The sequence below is a fragment of the Ovis canadensis genome, chromosome 12 (genome assembly GCF_042477335.2).
Source record: "Ovis canadensis isolate MfBH-ARS-UI-01 breed Bighorn chromosome 12, ARS-UI_OviCan_v2, whole genome shotgun sequence".
Classification (NCBI taxonomy): domain Eukaryota; kingdom Metazoa; phylum Chordata; class Mammalia; order Artiodactyla; family Bovidae; genus Ovis; species Ovis canadensis.
Genome location: NC_091256.1, coordinates 28490101 through 28509640, shown reverse-complemented (window position 1 = coordinate 28509640; position 19540 = coordinate 28490101). Strand labels below are relative to the sequence as shown.

General features: G+C 38.2%; 1 long non-coding RNA gene across 1 annotated transcript in view; it reads left to right on the top strand.

Annotated features, from left to right (window-relative positions):
- Positions 1 to 19232, top strand: part of LOC138415868 (uncharacterized) — a 65879-nt gene extending 46647 nt beyond the window's left edge. Inside the window, exon 4 of the long non-coding RNA XR_011247429.1 lies at positions 19087 to 19232. This is a non-coding gene — a long non-coding RNA (uncharacterized lncRNA). The remainder of the gene's footprint in view (positions 1 to 19086) is intronic.
- The last annotated feature ends 308 nt before the right edge of the window (positions 19233 to 19540 follow it).

The following is a 19540-nucleotide window of genomic DNA, read 5'->3' as shown; positions in this document are numbered from 1 at the left end:
GTTGCAGACCCCTGACATTTTACCTCTTCACAAGGCAGACAACAGAACCACTGAAGCAAACTTTCTACTGATGCTTGGAAGAGCAAGAATCCCACCCATGAGTGCTCCACCCTATGATATCTAGTTACCTCCCAAAGGCCCGCCTCCTAATACCATCCCAGTAGGAGTTCAGTTCAGTTGCTCAGTTGTGTCCAACTCTTTGAGACCCCATGAACTGCAGCCCGCCAGGCCTCCCTGTCCATCACCAACTCCTGGAGCCTACTCAAACTCATGTCCAGTGAGTCAATGATGCCATCCAACCATCTCATCCTCTGTCATCCCCTTCTCCTCCTGCCCTCAATCTTTCCCAGCATCAGGGTCTTTTCAAATGGGTCAGCTCTTCACATCAGGTGGCCAAAGTATTGGAGTTTCAGCTTCAACATCAGTCCTTCCAAAAAAATCCCAGGACTGATCTTCTTTAGGCTGGACTGGTTGGATCTCCTCACAGTCCAAGGGACTCTCAAGAGTCTTTTCCAACACCACAGTTCAAAAGAATCAATTCTTCAGTGCTCAGCTTTCTTTATAGTCCAACTGTCACATCCATACATGACTACTGGAAAACCATAGCCTTGACTAGACAGACCTTTGTGGACAAAGTAATGTCTCTACTTTTTAATATGCTTGTCTAGGTTGGTCATAACTTTCCTTCCAAGGAGTAAGCACCTTTTAAATTCATGGCTGCAATCACCATCTGCAGTGATTTTAGAGCCCCTAAAAATAAAATCAGCCACTATTTCCACTGTTTCCCATCTATTTGTCATGAAGTGATGGGACTGGATGCTGTGATCTTAGTTTTCTGATTGTTGAGTTTTAAGCCAACTTTTTCATTCTCCTCTTTCACTTTCATCAAGAGGCTCTTTAGTTCTTCCTCACTTTCTACCATAAGGGTGGTACCATCTGCATATCTGAGGTTACTGATATTTCTCCTGGCAATCTTGATTCTAGCTTGTGCTTCATCCAGCCCAGCGTTTCTCATGAAGAAGTTAAATAAGCAGGGTGACAATATACAGCCTTGGCATACTCCTTTTCCTATTTGGAACCGGTCTGTTGTTCCATGTTCACTTTTAACTGTTGCTTCCTGACCTGCATATAAGTTTCTCAAGAGGCAGGTCAGGTGGTCTGGTATTCCCATCTCCTTCAGAATTTTCCACAGTTGATTGTGATCCACACATTCAAAGGCTTTGGCATAGTCAATAAAGCAGAAATAGATGTTTTTCTGGAACTCTTTCACTTTTTTGATGATCCATCAGATGTTGGCAATTTGATGTCTGGTTCCTCTGTCTTTTCTAAAACCAGCTTGAACATCTGGAAGTTCACTGTTCACGTATTGCTGAAGCCTGGCTTTGAGAATTTTGAGCATTACTTTACTAGCGTGTGAGATGAGTGTAATTGTGCGGTATTTTGAGCATTCTTTAGTATTTACTTTCTTTGGGATTGGAGTTCAGCATATGAATTTAGGAGAACACAATCAGTTATAAGGGCTTCCCTGGTGGCTCACGGAGAAGGCAATGGCACCCCACTCCAGTACTCTTGCCTGGAAAATCCCATGGATGGAGGAGCCTGGTAGGCTGCAGTCCATGGGGTCGCTGAGGGTCGGACACGACTGAGCGATTTCACTTTCAATTTTCACTTTCATGCACTGGAGAAGGAAATGGCAACCCACTCCAGGGTTCTTGCCTGGAGAATCCCAGGGACGGGGCATCCTGGTGGGCTGCCGTTTATGGGGTTGCACAGAGTTGGACACAACTGAAGTGACTCAGCAGCAGCAGCAGCTGGTGGCTCAGATGGTAAAGTGTCTACCTGCAATGCAGGAGACCTGGGTTCAGTCCCCGGGTTGGGAAGATCCCCTGGAAAAGGAAATGGCAACCCACTCCAGTACTCTTGCCTGGAAAATTAAAGGAACATGAAGATAAAATTCTTATATTAGTATGTGTAGGGATTTTATCTCCTAGTTTTGTTTGTTGTTATTCAGTTGTTAAGTCGTGTCTGACTCTGCAATCCCAGGGACCACAGTATGCCAAGCTCCCTGGTCTTTCACTGTCTCTTGGAGTTTACTCATATTCATGTCTATTGAGTTGGTGATGCTATCTAACCATCTCATCCTTTGTCACCCCCTGCTCCTTCTGCTCTCAATCTTTCCCAGCATCAGTCTTTTCTAATGAGTCAACTCTTCTTATCAGGTGGCCAAAGTATTGGAGCTTCAGCATCAGTCCTTCCAATGAATATTCAGCGTTGATTTCCTATAGGATTGACTTGTTTGATCCCCTTACAGTCCAGGAGACTCTAAAGAGTCTTCTCCGGCACCACAGTTCAAAAGCATCAGTTCTTCAGTGCTCAGCCTTCTTTATGGTTCAACTCTCACAGTTTATCTCCTACTACAAAATACCTTCTGGATCTTTGATTTTTCTCTATCTCTTACATTCCCCTGTATTTTAAAAACATAAAAAGATATAATAAAATATGTAAAGTTTTGAAAAGTCACAGCTGTACAAGCTGATTGTGATGCTTTTCATTTTAGGCACACTGCTTACTGTACTCCTGTGTGCCCTTCATGCTGCAATAGTAATGCACAGAATATTATTTTGTTCTGAAGTTCAAGTACATTTTTTGAAACAAGAAGAAAAAATATAATCAATTTTAGTAGATGTCTGATCCATCACTTGGTTTCATGAACAGTTTATGAAATGTTAAAATCGATTTTTATTTAGTGACTACTCTTTAGTTGATCAGGCATTTTATTGAGCAGGCACTGATTTAATCACAAAATTTACATCCAATTTAATTAACGTATCTAAATCTGGTATGTTTTCTTAGCTTCAGGACTTCTTGCTTTCTTTTGGGGCATGATAGTTTCAATTTTTTTTTTTTTAAGGAATCAGAATAATATCCTGTTTGTGTAATGACTTATAAATATAGACCATGTCTACTTATGTTTCATCAATTAAAAGGAAAATACTCTGAGTCAGGAAGGATATTTATTTTTGTTCCAATTCTCAACGTTAGGAAATAGAATCAGTTAACCATGCCAATTGTTGGCTTGCACTCATTTGCCCTCATCTCTGGCCACCAACTCTTCCAGAACAGCAGGAAAAGTTCTGCTTGCGTTTTTCTATGCCATTCAATTACAGTGGCATAGAAAATATGCAGACCTTTATAGACCAAGCTGTCATCAGAGGTTGTATCTGGGAAGTTATTTTGGAGGTGAGATGGACAGACAGGTGTTATTTCTGTTTTTATTTGATCCATACTCTACTGTCTGCATCTTTTCAACAGACATACGCTCCTTATGGAGAAGAAAAATGGGTTCCTCTACAGTGTCCCTACATGGCAGAGACCACTATGCTCTCAGTCATAAAAGCTGCTTTTCCATATATTCTTGGTCATTTGATGATGCTCTTCAAACTATACCAATATGTTCTACATAGCACATTTTCACTAGTATGCTAACGATTCAGCTAGTAAACAGTCATTTACTGCACATCAGCAAAGTACACCATAATGCACTAAGTACCATGGAAAGCCATAGCAAGCCCATATATTTTTTAATGGCACTCAAAACTTCCCATAGGAAAAATGAAGACTGGAAAACTTCTTTGTAACATGACTGACCACATAAAGGTGCACTGACATCTCTGCTTTATCCCATTGATGCCCTGAACACAGCTGCATTAGGAACCAAACACCTACCAGGTTCAAACATTATCTTAATGCAGTTGTTTTATCTGGGGAAAAGAAAAATGAAAATAAAATCATTAACTTTTATGGACAGTGGTTTTTTCCGGTTATTTTATTTTAATACTTTGCAATATTGTGATGGGCTTTGCCATATATTAACATGAATTGGCCACAGGGGTACGTGTGTTCCCCCATCCTGAATCCCCTTCCCACCTTCCTCCCCACCCTATCCCTCTGGGTTGTCCCAGAGCACCAGCTTTGGGTGCCCTGCTTCATGCATCAAACTTGCTCTGGTCATCTGTTTCACATGCGGTAATGCACGTTTCAGTGCTATTCTCTCAAATCATCCCACCCTCGCCTTCTCCTACTAAGTCCCAAAGTCTGTTCCCTACCTCTGTGTCTCCTTTGCTGCTCTGCATGAGGATAATCAGTATAGTCTTTCTAAATTCCCTATACATGTGTTAATATGCAGTATTTGTCTTTCTCTTTATGACTTACTTCACTCTGTATGATAGGCTCCAGGTTCATCCACCTCATTAGAATTGACTCAAATGTGTTCCTTTTTATAGCTGATTAATACTCCATTGTATACATGTAGCACAACGTCCAAATCCATTCATCTGCTGATGGACATCTAGCTTGCTTCCATGTCCTAACTACTGTAAATAGGCTACAGTGAACCTTGGGGTACATGTATCTCTTTAATTTCTGGTTTCCTCAGGTTGTATGACCAGCAGTTGGATTGCTGGGTCATATGACAATTCTATTCTCAGTTTTTTAAGGAATCTCCACGCTGTTCTCCATAGTGACTGTACCAGTTTGCATTCCCACCAACACTGTAGGAGGGGTCCCTTTTCTCCACACCCTGATGATGGCCATTCTGACTGGTGTGAGACAATACCTCACTGTGGTTTTGATTTGCGTTTCTCTAAGAACGAATGAGGTTGAGTATCTTTTCATGTGTTTATGAGCCATCTGTATCTTCTTTCGAAAATGTCCGTTTAGGTCTTTTGCCCATTTTTTGATTGGGTTTTCATTTTTCTGTTTTTGAGCTGCATGAGGTGCTTGTATATTTTGGAAATTAATTATTTGTTAGCTGTTTCATTGACTATTATTATCTCCATTCTTAGCCTTATGAGGATTGTCTTATCATGTAATACCTATTGGATTTTAAAAGAATAGAACATATTCAAAAAAACATATTCACATTCCCTTAAAGCTACATATTTATGTAATGTAGTATAAATACTCATGCATTTTGAAACTTTAACATTCATGCAACTGCTTTTGTCAAAATCACATGCATGTGTTTTAATAGGTGCAAGTAGGATGAATCAGGATGTGGGCTTTGTGGGTTTTGTCTTCTTCCTCTCACTGTTTTCCTCCACCTCACATATCCACCTCTTCTCTGCATCATATGGACAAAGCATTGAATTGTAGAATCTGTCTCGTATATAGGTTCATTGTTACTATCTTTCTAAATTACACATGTATGCATTAATATAATGTATTGGTGTTTTTCTTTCTGGCTTACTTCACTCTGTATAATAGGCTCCAGTTTCATCCACTTCCTTAGAACTGATTCTAATGTATTCTTTTTAATGGCTGAGTAATACTCCACTGTGTATATGTACCACAGCTTTCTGATCCATTCATCTGCTGATGGACATCTAGGTTGCTTTCATGTCCTGGCTATTATAAACAGTGCTGCGATGAACATTGGGGTACACATGTCTTTTTCAGTTCTGGTTTCTTCGGTGTGTATGCCCAGCAGTGGGATTGCTGGGTTGTATGACAGTTCGATTTCCAGTTTTTTAAGGAATCTCCACACTGTTCTCCATAGTGGCTGTACTGGTTTGGATTCCCACCAACAGTGTAAGAGGGTTCCCTTTTCTCCACACCCTCTCCAGCATTTATTGCTTGTAGATTTTTGGGTTGCAGCCATTCTGACTGGCATGAGACAGTACCTCATTGTGGTTTTGATTTGCATTTCTCTGATAATGAGTGATGCTGAGCATTTTTTCATGTGTTTGTTAGCCATCTGTGTGTCTTCTTTGGAGAAATGTTTTTTTAGTTCCTTGGCCCATGTTTTGATTGGGTCATTTATTTTTCTGGTATTGAGCTGCATGAGCTGCTTGTATATTTTTGAGATTAATTCTTTGTCAGTTGCTTCATTTGCTATTATTTTCTCCCATTCTGAAGGCTATCTTTTCACCTTGCTTATAGTTTCCTCATTCTGCAAAAGCTTTTAAGTTTAATTCAATCCAATTTGTTTATTTTTGCTTTTATTTCCATTAGTTTGGGTGATGGGTTATAGAGGATCCTGCTGTGATTTATGTCAGAGAATGTTTTCCCTATATTTTCCTCTAGGAGTTTTATAGTTTCTGGTCTTACATTTAGAAGCAAAGTGCTAGATATCAAAGCTAGAAAGAGAAATTGGGCATGACTGACTCTTTTTGTCCAGCTACATATTGGCAGATGTCATCTTATTATACTTTGCTTTACTGGAGAAGGAAATGGCAACCCACTCCAGTACTCTTGCCTGGAAAATCCTATGGACAGAGAAGCCTGGTAAACTACAGTCCATGGGATCGCAAAGAGTTGGACATGACTGAGTGATTTCACTTTCACTTTACTGAGATACAAAATATTGTAATTTTTTACAAATTCAAAGTTTGTAGCAACCCTGTGTTTTCAAATGATAGGATTTTTAAAAAATGTATTAGAGGATAGTTGATTTACAATGTTGTGTTATTTTCAAGTGTACAGCAAAAAGGATCAGTTATGCATATACACGTGCCACCTCTTTTTAGATTCTTTTCCCATATAGATCGTTACAGAGTATTGAGGATAGCTCCCTGTGCTATAAGGTAGGTTCTTATTAGTTATCTATTGTATATATCAAGTGTGATCAAGCATGCGCACTCCATCATATCTAACTCTTTGTGATTCTGTGGACTGTAGCCTGCCAGGCTTCTCTATCCATAGGACTTCCTGGGCAAGAATATTGAAGTGGGTTGACATTTCCTACTCCAGAGAATCTTCCCAACCCAGGGATCGAATCTGTGTCTCTTCTGTCTCCTGCACTGGCAGGCAGATTCTTTACCACTGAGCTACCTGATGTGTATATGTCAATCCCAATCTCCCAATTTATCCTTCCGCCGCTTCTCCCCAAGAAGATGGTTAGCATTTTTTGACAAATAAATTATTTTTTAATTAAAGTATGTACATCATTTTAAACAAATTGCTGCTGCTGCTGCTGCTAAGTCGCTTCAGTCGTGTCCGACTCTGTGTGACCCCATAGATGGCAGCCCACCAAGCTCCCTCATAGACCATAGTATAGTATAAATAGGCTTCCCTGGTGGCTCAGATGGTAAAGAATCTGCCTGCATTGTGGGAGACTAGGTTTCGATCCCTGGGTTGGGAAGATCCCCTGGAGGAGGGCATGGCAACTCACTCCAGTATTCTTGCCTGGAGAATTTCCATGGACCGAGGAGCCTGGAAGGCTATGGTCCATGGGGTTGCAAAGAGTCAGACATGACTGACTGACTAAGCACAGCACACAGTATAAACATAACTTTTATATATACTGAGAAACGAAAAATTTTGTGTGACTCATTTTGTTGGGATATTTGATTCCTTGCAGTGGCCTGGAACTGCGCCCACAAAATCTCTGAGGTATACCACAGCTTGGTGTTAGACACATACATGTGATAATTTAATATGCCTGTTTAAAACTGTGAGAGAGGTATATTTAGATTGCAGTGAGAGTACCCAACCCCATCTGATGTATTCTTTGATGGTTGTCAGTTTACAACCTGTTAAAAGAAATAATGTCATACATATGTTGGGCTCTTGATGGATGAGATCAGTGATGTAGAAAAGAAAGGAAAAATAAATTGTGTCAGTGCAGACCACATAGTTTGATGTTTGTGGAGAGCTGCATGGAATCCTGTATCTGTAGAGTGTGAAGTTTAATTCTGAAAGTGGTGGTGGTGGGGTAATACAGTTAAAGAACAAGGCAGTAAAGAGGACATGAAGAACTATAGAGCCTGGACCTTACTTTTCAAGCTGTGGCAACACCTGAATTATGTTGAGACAATCAAGATCATCGGTGTTTCATTTTCCATCCTGTAGTCAGAAGTTTGGAGAATGGGTTTAAGGATAGCAGACTGAGAATCAATGAAGATTTTGCCTCATTCCAAGAAATAGGCAGTAGACAAGTGGGCTGCACTTGTTTTACTGATAGATATTTGAAATCAACAGGATTTGCTGTTTAGTAAACTAGAGAGTGACAAGGCTAACTTTCTTATTCTTTTTTAAAATTAACTTATGGTTGATTTAGAATGCTGTGTTAGTTTCAAGTGTACAGCCAAGTTCGGTTGTACACACACACACACACCCCTCTAAGCCTGCACTCATCTGAGCCAACTTCACAAGTCCGTCTCTGGTGATCCTCCCTCCTAAATAAATGCCTTACTGATTACAACTAGATCATGATTACACATGTACTGTAAATATTCTCTCATTTGATACAGATACTTCTCTAATTATTTTAAATTGTTATATTTTTAATTGCCCACTAGCCTTAATATGTCGGGAAGGCAATGGCAACCCACTCCAGTACTCTTGCCTGGAAAATCCCATGGATGGAGGATCCTGGTAGGGTGCAGTCCATGGGGTTGCTGAGGGTCGGACACAACTGAGCAACTTCATTTTCACTTTTCACTTTCCTGCTCTGGAGAAGGAAATGGCAACCCACTCCAGTGTCCTTGCCTGGAGAATCCCAGGGACAGCGGAGCCTGGAGAGCTGCCGTATATGGGGTCACATAGAGTCGGGCATGACTGAAGCAACTTAGCAGCAGCAGCAGCCTTAATATGTATTGTATGTATGAAAGTGCCAAGTTCTTAAATCCCTAGATTGAAATGATAGGATCTGGTAAAGGAAACCTATTTCTGTCACCAACACTAAAATAAATCTAGGGTTAAATTTTCTGATCAGCCTTACATCCATGTCCTCAGTTGTGATTAGCGATCAGGATGGTGACGATGATGATCATTAATGTTAACTTTTCAAATACAGAATATATTTTTAAGTTGTATAACACTTAATGACATTAACTGGGTTGAATGGTTGAAATATTTACCTAGTTAGATTCATGTGTCCCAAACACATAGTAAATCAGAAAATAGTAGATTTTTTTCCACAGTATACTTGGAGTATTCCTATCTCTGCTTTTGCAATATAAATCCATTATTTTCCTGTAAAAATACCATGTACACCAGATTTTTTTGTTCATGATATATTTAAATGTCAGAGTCAAAATAACTTGAATTTAATTATTACTCTCAAATTGTACTAAATCATTAATTTGACATATGCTATTAGCTGATACATTATTCAGTATTTTTTCATTAGTAAGACATTTCATTACTATAAATTAGTACTAATTATAAGATAATTAATTAAGAAAAAGCCATATCAACCAAAAGAGTTAACAGTTCCTTACTAGCCACTGAGATATCATCTATTAAACTTATAAAACATTAATTTATACTAGTTAAGAGTGAGATTTCAATTTCAAACAATTATACTTTGCTTTTGGTGTGGGTTTAAATCTGATCAAAGTAATAAAACAATGTATTCTCACTATAAAGTTAGACATTAGCCAATGATTCTTTATCTGTCTACTCAATATTAAAATAAATTGACTCAGATCATGTACTGGTGGATGGAAGAAATAGGCTATGACATAAGTTAAGAGTCAGAAGAACTAGTTAAGGAAACAAATCATCCCACAGTTTTTATACACGATGAGAAATGGAAAAACCATAAAAATACGTCTCAGCAAGATGTAATGGCTTATGGTCGTCATCGTGGGTTCATGGCCTCCAAAGGAGAAGATTTCACTCTGGACCAAAGACACAGTCTCAGTCACTCAAAGCTTTGTGTAGGAGAGATTTTATTAAACTGAAAGGATAGGGAAGGCTTCTGACATCAGCAGGGGGTAGAAAGAGTATCCACCCTAACTAGTTTGAGCAGGGCATTATGTACTTTTCAGCTGGCTGCTGAAAATAGATAAAAAGCAACTGGCTGCTCAAGGTTGTAAAAGTTCCAACAGACCCTTTCCCAAGGCATACATCTTGAGATAACTTTAGTACAAGGTTAGCCAGAAGGAGCCAGTTCTAGTCAATGTGTCTCTGGGCAAGATATATTGTTGCTGAGAAAACAGGTTCTCAGGCAAAATTTGTTATAATTATAATTATTAACATAAAGCCTAAGAAAAGCCTACTCATGAGTAAGATATATTATTGTGCTGTGTAATGGTTAGCTCCAAACCTAAATAAAGGCGAGGTTTCAAGCAAGACACGTTGCAGTATCAGCACAGGGTGTAAAAGAAACATGTCCTAAGGCAAAAGAATGGATAAAATAATGTTTGCCTCCTTCTCCTTTAAGGGCCTTGGGCTGCCTATCAACTTGCATAAGCTTTGCCTCTCTCAGATGGAACAGAAGAATTAGTATCAAGAGATTTGCAAAACAGCTCCATAACTAAAAGATTTACCCCAGCATGAAAGAATGAGTGTGAGAAACACAGAAGAGTTGAAAAAAGAGCTTCCTCTCCAAGCAAAGTTCCACCAATAATACTGCCTTCAAATATCCAAAGATGACCCAGACTGCTGTGGATGGGTCCCACATGAAGGCCAGAGTTCTGGTGGCAGGATCCGTCTTCTGGACAATACGGTGGTTTTAATGGTTCAGACCTTGTGGCCCAAGTGGGAAGGGGTATTGGAATACTGTCTATCAAGATGAACGACCAGAAAAGGAGTTCAGACAATCATTCGTAAAATGTGGCAACTGATCTTTTCCTCTGTGTTTTTACCTTCTAAATTTGTCTACCTGTTCTAGTCTCCTGAACTTGATATTTATGTTTAAAAGTGTTAAAAGACTATATACATATATGAAAGTGAAGTGAAAGTGTTAGTTGCTCAGTCGTGTCCAACTCTTTGCAACTCCATGGATTGTACCCTGACAGGTTCCTATGTCCATGGAATACTCCAGGCAAGAATATTGGAGTGAGTTATCATTTCTTCTTCCAGGGGATCTTGCTGAACCAGGGATCAAACCCGGGTGTCCTGTATTACAGACAGATTATCATCTGAGCCACTAGGGAAGCCTGTGTGTATGTGTGTAATATATTTTGAAAATTACTAAATTGAGAGTATTGACTGTGAAGGAGGAGGCAAAAAATTTACATTGTCATGAGAAGGAAAAAATAGTTTGATACGTTGTGTTTACAGTTTTGCTCCTCAAGTTTATTTCTTCTAAGCTTTAACAGTTAATAGTAAGATAGAAGCTGATGTAGGATATTTCCTTTATATATTTCAAGTACCTTGTCCTTTAGAAACTAGCAGATTTAGAAACTGCATTTTTAAAAAGTTCCTACTATGCGTTGCTTTCTGTGTTATCAGATATCCTGAGTATTTGCTTGAAAAGGCTATCTCTAATAAAAATTCCCAATTACAATGCTTATAAAAGATTAGTTTGAGAATTTGGGCTGTGAAAAATATCTCAGATATATATTTTGAATGCATATTGTTTTCATTTAAGGAAAAAGAAAGTTATCTGTTTTTAGGTTTACCAGTGGAAAAGAAAAACAAGGTAATCACTGAAGAGAAAAAAATTCTGGAGGTTGGAAAGTTTGGATATTAAAGTTGCATTGACCGTATCTTAACACTCATTTTCATAATTAGTTTGCTTTCAAAGTAGTTAAAAGATTCTGATGTTTCATTCTCACATGGTAGCATTTTGACAGGGCATTATCAATTTGTTACCTGGTGACAAGATTTTGAAAACTAAAGGAGAAATGAGAAACAAAGCCAAGCAGATGAAGATGCTGCTGCTGCTAGGTCGCTTCAGTCGTGTCCGACTCTGTGTGACCCCACAGACGGCAGCCCACCAGCCTCCCCTGTCCCTGGGATTCTCCAGGCAAAAACACTGGAGTGGGTTGCCATTTCCTTCTCCAATGCGTGAATGTGAAAAGTGAAAGTGAAGTCGCTCAGTTGTGTCCGACGCCTAGTGACCCCATGGACTGCAGCCTACGAGGCTCCTCTGTCTATGGGGTTTTCCAGGCAAGAGTACTGGAGTGGGTTAGATGAAGATGACCAGGTAACAGAGCTATACTCACCTGAATCTAATCAGGATGCACTGGAAATTTAATGAGAACTGATAAATTCAGTGTAAGTAATTTGATTCCAAAATATTAATTCTTGATCATATTTAATGGGAAAATAAATTAGTATTATACATGAAGAATTCAACACGGTGTTACCAGCTGATAGTGCCTAGGCTGATTTCTACCTGCATATGTATTTTCTTTGGCTAGAGCATTGTTTTATTTATTTTTAAGTGTGAATGTTTTTAAATAAAGCGTATGTTACCTACTTCAATGCATTTCAAAATTTGAAAGCTACTCAGGCTTCCCTGGCAGTCCAGTGTTTCGACTCTGTGCTTCCAATGCAGGGAACAGGGGTCTGGTCCCTGGTCAGGGAACTAAGACCCCATACGTCATGTGGTGCTGCCAAAAAAAAAAATTAATTTGACTGCTATGCGCAATATAAGAAACATATTTTATATTGTTGCACAGACTCCCTCCCCTCCCCTCCACACACATGTACCAACATGTACACAGACAAATACAGAATGGTACTTATCCTCATTTCATCTGTGGAATATATTCTGATGGTTTTAGTCTAGTCTAGTCTATCTACCCTGTCCTATCCTACTCAATTGTATTCTTTCATTTAAAAGGGCTGGCTGTGGCCCACTGAAATCAAACTGAAGTCTGAAAAATATGACCTACTCTCTTATCCTTGGCAAATGTTGACATTTTCATTACCTTTTTAGCCCTCAAAAATATTTGCGGTTTTGAATCCCTAAATAAAGGAAGAAAAATTTGCTCTAAAATCTGGAGAGAATAATTTTCAAAACTGGCCAGCTGACCAGAGTGAGAGTAATAATAATGTTACAGGGAGGAGCAGAATCTTAGATTCAGGAAAAGAAGATCAATATTTTAAATATTACTATTTACAATTGAGCACCATAATAGCCAGTGAAGCTTTTACTCTTGCTTTTAACTGCAAGAGTAGAAAAGCCCAACATGAAGTACATTGAACAGTAAGGGTATAAACTAAAAGCATACTGGATTAAGCAATAAAGATATTTATTGTCTCCTATGTCTAGTAGTCTAGAGGTTGGGTGACTTTCTGCATGATGATTTAATGATGTTAACAAGCAACAATCTTTTTTTTTTTTTCCATCTTAGCATTTTCCTATTTTGCATATTTGATTAATCCCAAGGCTTGTTCTCCCTGCCAGATAACTGCCAGTGATAATGGCATGCTTTGTTGATCACAGAACAAAAGAAAAAATCAATCCTCTAGGCATAGAGTACATGCTTCAAGGATATATTGACTGGGTTGATTTAGGTCATTTGCTCACTATTGGACTAATAGCAACCTTCAGGAGATTACCATCAATTGATTGCCTTCAACTAATTCAGATATCTTCCTAGAAACTAGAATGAGTTCATCTTCCCCTAGTCACAGACTTCCCTCATAGCTCAGTTGGTAAAGAATTCACCTGCAATGCAGGAGACTCCCAGTTCAATTCCTGGGTCAGGAAGATCTCCTGGAGAAGAGATAGGCTACCCACTCCAGTATTATTGGGCTTCCCTTGTGGCTCAGCCAGTAAAGAATCCACACACTGTGTGGGAGACCTGAGTTTGATCCCCAGGTTGGAAAGATCCCCTGGAGAAGGGAAAGGCTACCCACTCCAATATTCTGGCCTGGAGAATTCCATGGGCTGTATATTCCATGGGGTTGCAAAGACTTTCATTTTCACACAGCTGAGGGAGTAGACTTTGCATCAAATCCAGGATTCTGTTGGAATGAGAAACGATGGAGGTGGGGACTAGATAGTAAGTGCTGGCGATGAATATCCATGTTTTCTTTTGTTTGAGCAGTTCTCTCTTTGGGACCATCTTGTTTCATGGCTTCCACATTCTTCAACTGCCTACAGCTGAAGAGTTCAACTCTTTTGGTGAAGTTCACCTTTATCCTAGGATCTGGGATCCATACCATCCTTAACCATATACCAGAGGAGAAGCAAGTTAGCTCCATTTTATACCAAGTTTGCTTAACATTAAATATCTTCATTTGTGTAATTTTTCTAACCATTTAGAAACTACAGTTAAAGTGATTGGGATGCATCTCTTTTACTACCAATTCCTTCCCCTATTTTATTTTTCATTCCCTTGTATCTTAATATATCTGATGAAAATTGTATATAATTTCTTTTTTAATTTAAATTTATTTATTTTAATTGGAGGCTAATTACTTTACAATATTGTATTGGTTTTGCCATACATCTACAAGAATCCACCATGGGTCTTATCATATTTAGGACTTCAGCCTTGTCTTGTTTGAGTCAATCTGATTGCCTAAGGGTTTGAGTCTTCCTCTGATACCAAATTTTTTATTTACAGAAGACTATGTTTTCTAATGAAAGACATCTCCTTGCTTATTTGGAGTTCTGAATACCACCTGACCCTTGTTTTCCAGTTGCCATAGTTCTGGGTACATTGTTGATTTCTGCTGAATTTATTTAATAATAACTGCTTTTGTTTAAATCTCCTTCATATATCTTGCTGCAATTTCTAAGAACTACTATCTGATCCACTGGAATTCTTTTTATAATCTGTTTCAGATTTTTTCCAAAATTTATTGATGACTTCTGTAGTTTTTAAATTATAGCTGATTGACAATGTTGTGTTAATTTCTTCTGTACAGCAAAATGAATCAGTTACACACACCCACACACACACACACACACACATACAGTTGTTGTTGTTGTTGTTCTGTAGCATGCCAGGCTTCCATGTCCTTCCATGAGGTGAGCTTGCTCAGCCTCATATCCATTGGGTTGGTGATGCCATGCAGCCATTTCATTCACTGTCATCCCCTTCCCCATCTGCCTTCAGTCTTTCCCAGCATCAGGGGTTTACCTAATGAGTCAGCTCTTTGCATCAAGTGGCCAAATTACTGGAGCTTCAACTTCAACATCAGTTCTTCCAATGAATACTTAGGGTTGATTTCCTTTAGGATTGACTGGTTTGATCTCCTTGCTGTCCAGGGGGCTCTCAAAAGTCTTGTCCGAAATCATAATTCAAAAGCATCAGTTCCTCAGTGCTTAGCCTTCTTTATGGTCCAACTCTCACATCCGTACATGATTACTGGAAAAAAACCATAGCTTTGACTATATGGACCTTTGTCTGCGAAGTAATGTCTCTGCTTTTTAATGTGCTGTCTAGGTTTGTCATGTTTTTGTTCCCAAGGGGCAAGCGTCTTTTAATTTCATGGCTGCAGTTACCATCTGCAGTGATTTTGGAGCTCAAGAAAATAAAGTCTGTCACTGTTTCCATTGTTTCTCCCATATATTTGCCATGAAGTGATGGGACTGGATGCCGTGATCTTAATTTTTTGAATGATGAGCTCTAAGCCAGTTTTTTTTTTTTTCACTTTCCTCATTCACTCTCCTCAAGAGACTTTTTAGTTCTTCTTTATTTTTGCCATTAGAGTGGTAACATCTGCATATCTGAAGTTGTTGATATTTCTCCTGGCAATCTTGATTCTATCTTGTGTTTCATCTAACCTGGCATTTCTCATGATGTACTCTGCATAGAAATTAAATAAGCAGGGTGACAATAAACAGCCTTGACGTACCCCTTTCCCAATATTGTACAAGTTACTTAATGGTATCTAAGAATCTTGAGACTGGGATTATGGTTCATTCATTTTTTTTATCCCACTCACTGCTACAGAGTTTATCATTGAGACTGAAAGACATTCAATCAATATATATTCAATGAATGCATGAAGCAATAAGTCTATTGAGCCTTTATCTTCATTTAGCTCTGCACATATCTTTTGGTACCTATAAGTCTCTTTCCACTATTCCTAACATCCTTCACTAACTCTGGACAACTCTACTGTTGAGAGTCCTGGTTGGTGAAAAAACCGATGCACTATACTGCTGGAGGAACCTGCATAATATTTAAATGGTGCTGATGTACCCAACCCTGCTACTCTTTATTGAAGAATATCTGATCCCTAAGTCATGAGCCTGGCAGAAATGAACAAGTAGAACCCTGTTATTCATGGAATTACCACTTTCTAAAGTACATGAAAATATTACTTCTGGGACTTCCCTTGTGGTCCAGTGCTTAAGACTCCATGCTTGCAATGCAGGGGACTTGGATCCAAGTCTCTGGTTGGGGAGCTACGATCCCACAGGCTGTGTGGCATAACCAAAAAATTAAATTAAATTAAAAAATAAATTACAATTATTTATTAATATGGATGTTGGAAAATATCCTTTAAAATATTATTTCTGAGATCAGTTCTAGTCAGTACAATACTGAGTAACTTTCATAAATGAAATGGATTGAGGAACTTCCTTCAAGGCTAATTGACATTCTAACATAATATAGAGCTTGAAACAGTTAAAAAAAAAAAGATAGGACTACAGATGTTACCTTAACTTGATCCCAAATCATATGTTTTCGATTAAATCACAGAAATATTTAACAGATCTTCATCGTATACCTAAATTACATAGAGTGGAACTGAGGAAAAAATTTACAAAATTATGACCATTTTTAGGAATAGTATGTGAATGAAAACTACAAATTCATCTTCATGGAATGATTTAAGTTTCTTTGTGGACACTCAGGAAAGAGCTTGGAAAGATTTTGTTTACTTATAAATTACTTATTTACTTTATAAATATTCAGAGTACACTTTAGCATAATATTTTTCATTCAGTGGGGATGTAAGTGGAATCTCCTTTCTATAAATGTATCTTGCTTGTTTTATTTTGATTTCTAACAGAAGGATAATTCTGTGACAGCAGACCTTTATGGGAGGCACAGCAAAGGAAAATACATTACAAGATTGACAGAGAGATCCTCATTTGAATAGGCAGTAGCACAAGCTGGAAAATTGTTGAAAACAAAAAAAGTATGTTTAGAATTCATGTTTTTCATGATCACATATAACTGATACTACCAAGACTGAAGAAAACATAAGTTAAAAAATGTGTTTTAGGTCCTCTGCCCATTTTTTGATTTTTTTTAAAATCGAGCTGCATGAGCTATCATTTCTCCAAAGAAGACATACAGATGGTCAAAAAGCACATGAAAAGATGCTCAACGTCATTAATTATAAGATAAATGCAAATCAAAAGTACAATGATGGTATCATCCGCACTGGTCAGAATGACCATCATCAAAAAGTCTACAGGTAAATGCTGGAGAGGATGTGGAGAAAAGGGAACCCTCCTACACTGTTGCTGGGAATGTAAATTGGTACAGTGGCTATGGAGAACAGTGTGGAGATTCCTTGTAAATCTAAAAATAGAACTACCACATGACCCAGCAATCCCACTCCTGGGCACAAACTAGGTGAAAATCAAAACTGAAAAAGAAACATGCACCCCAATGTTCATTGCAACACTACTTACAATAGCAGGACATGGAAGCAACCTATATGTCCGGAAACAGAGTAATGGATAAAGAAGTGGTATATATATACAATGGGATGTTATTTAGTCATAAAAAGGAAAGAAATTGTGCCATTTGCAAAGATGTGGATGGATCTATAGGCTGTCATATAGAGTGAAATAAGTCAGAAAGAGAAAAAACATATAGTATAATATTACTTATATATGGAATGAGAGATACAGTACAGAAGAACTTATTTGCAAAGCAGAAATAGAGACACAAATGTAGAGAACAAATGTATGGATTTCAAGGGCAGGAAAAGGGGTGGATGAATTGGGAGACTGGAATTGCTGTATAAACCAGTTCAGTTCAGTTCAGTCACTCAGTCATGTCCGACTCTTTGCGACCCTATGAATCGCAGCACGCCAGGCCTCCCTGTCCATCACCAACTCCCAGAGTTTACTCAGACTCATGTCCATCGAGTCAGTGATGCCATCCAGCCATCTTATCCTCTGTCATCCCCTTCTCCTCCTGCCTCCAATCCCTCCCAGCATCAGAGTTTTTTCCAATGAGTCAACCCTTCACGTGAGGTGGCCAAAGTACTGGAGTTTCAGCTTTAGCATCATTCCTTCTAAAGAACACCCAGGGCTGATCTCCTTCAGAATAGACTGGTTGGATCTCCTTGCAGGCCAAGGGACTCTCAAGAGTCTTCTCCAACACGACAGTTCAAAAGCATCAATTCTTCGGTGCTTAGCCTTCTTCACAGTCCAACTCTCACATCCATACATGACCACTGGAAAAACCATAGCCTTGACTAGATGGACCTTTGTTGGCAAAGTAATGTCTCTGCTTTTGAATATGCTATCTAGGTTGGTCATAATTTTTCTTCCAAGGAGTAAGCGTCTTTTAATTTCACGGCTGCAATCACCATCTGCAGTGATTTTGGAGCCCCCCAAAATAAAGTCTGACACTGTTTCCACTGTTTCCCCATCTATTTCCCATGAAGTGATGGGACTGGATGCCATGATCTTATGAAATAGATAACTAATGAGAACCTAGTGAATAGCACAGGGAGCTCTGCTCAATGCTCGCTGGAGACTGAAATGGGAAGGAAATCCAAAAAAGAGGGGATATATGTATATGTATAGCTGATTCACTTTACTGGACAGCAGAAACTAACACAGTATTATAAAACAAATATACCCCCCAAAATTAATTAAAACACATTTTACCTCTTAAAACAGTAAGTAGTTTGAGAGATTTCAATGCTCCCTTCTCCATCTCAAAAGATCTGAATATAAGTAATATTTTCATTAAATCTTGGCAGATAATCAAATGCAACAAAATTTGTAACAACTAAATATTTTAAATAAGAGAATCTTAATTTCAAATGTTGTATCACCTCTAAGTATATTTATACCTATCAGTTCGTAGTTCTGATTTATACTGGATTGGCCAAAATGTTCCTTTGGGTTTCCCATAAATCTTATGAGCTTTTTTGGCCAACCCAATATTATTAAAACACATTCACTCTGCCAGTGATGACAATACTCACAAAGGCATGAACTTTATTTTTATAACCATTATCTTGCTTTGGAACCTTCCTATTTAAAACAATATTTTCTTCTTTTCTCCTTCAACTACACTTCTCCACTAAGAATTAAGATGTATTTCTAGCATTTGTTATAATCAGAAATGCCAAACTTCTAATTTTAACCTGAATTTCATGTTAGAATATCAAATATTAAAGAAGTTTTATGTTGTGACATTACAATTCAATGCATTCATAATTGTATGTTTTTCTTTATTGTAGGTTCCAGCTTTAGAGAGAAAGCTGTCATAATCCATCCTAATGAATTCTCCAAAAACCAACAGTCTACATTGTAACAAAGTAACTTTTGGGGAATGAAAACCTCAAGTCAAGGAAATTTTTAATAAAATATAGTATGATCAAAAAAACTGCCTTCCTTGCTAAATATAAATACAAATGTTATAAATAATTTAAAATCAAATTAATTTATATATGTAACTAGAGACGGCATTTCATTTTACATTTACTTCTTCATGCAGTTAAGAACAATGTGTATTGGAAATCAATATTGTGAGGAAAAAAGAAAATATACCCAGATTTTGTTAATTTTGCACCTTTAATCGAATCAAAAGGGGAAGTATAGAATTAGGAGAGACAGTACAAGCAGTCAAGGTTAGCACATTGACTCTAAGTACATTCAGAACTGCTTTCCAATACTAGCTGTGTCACTCTGAAC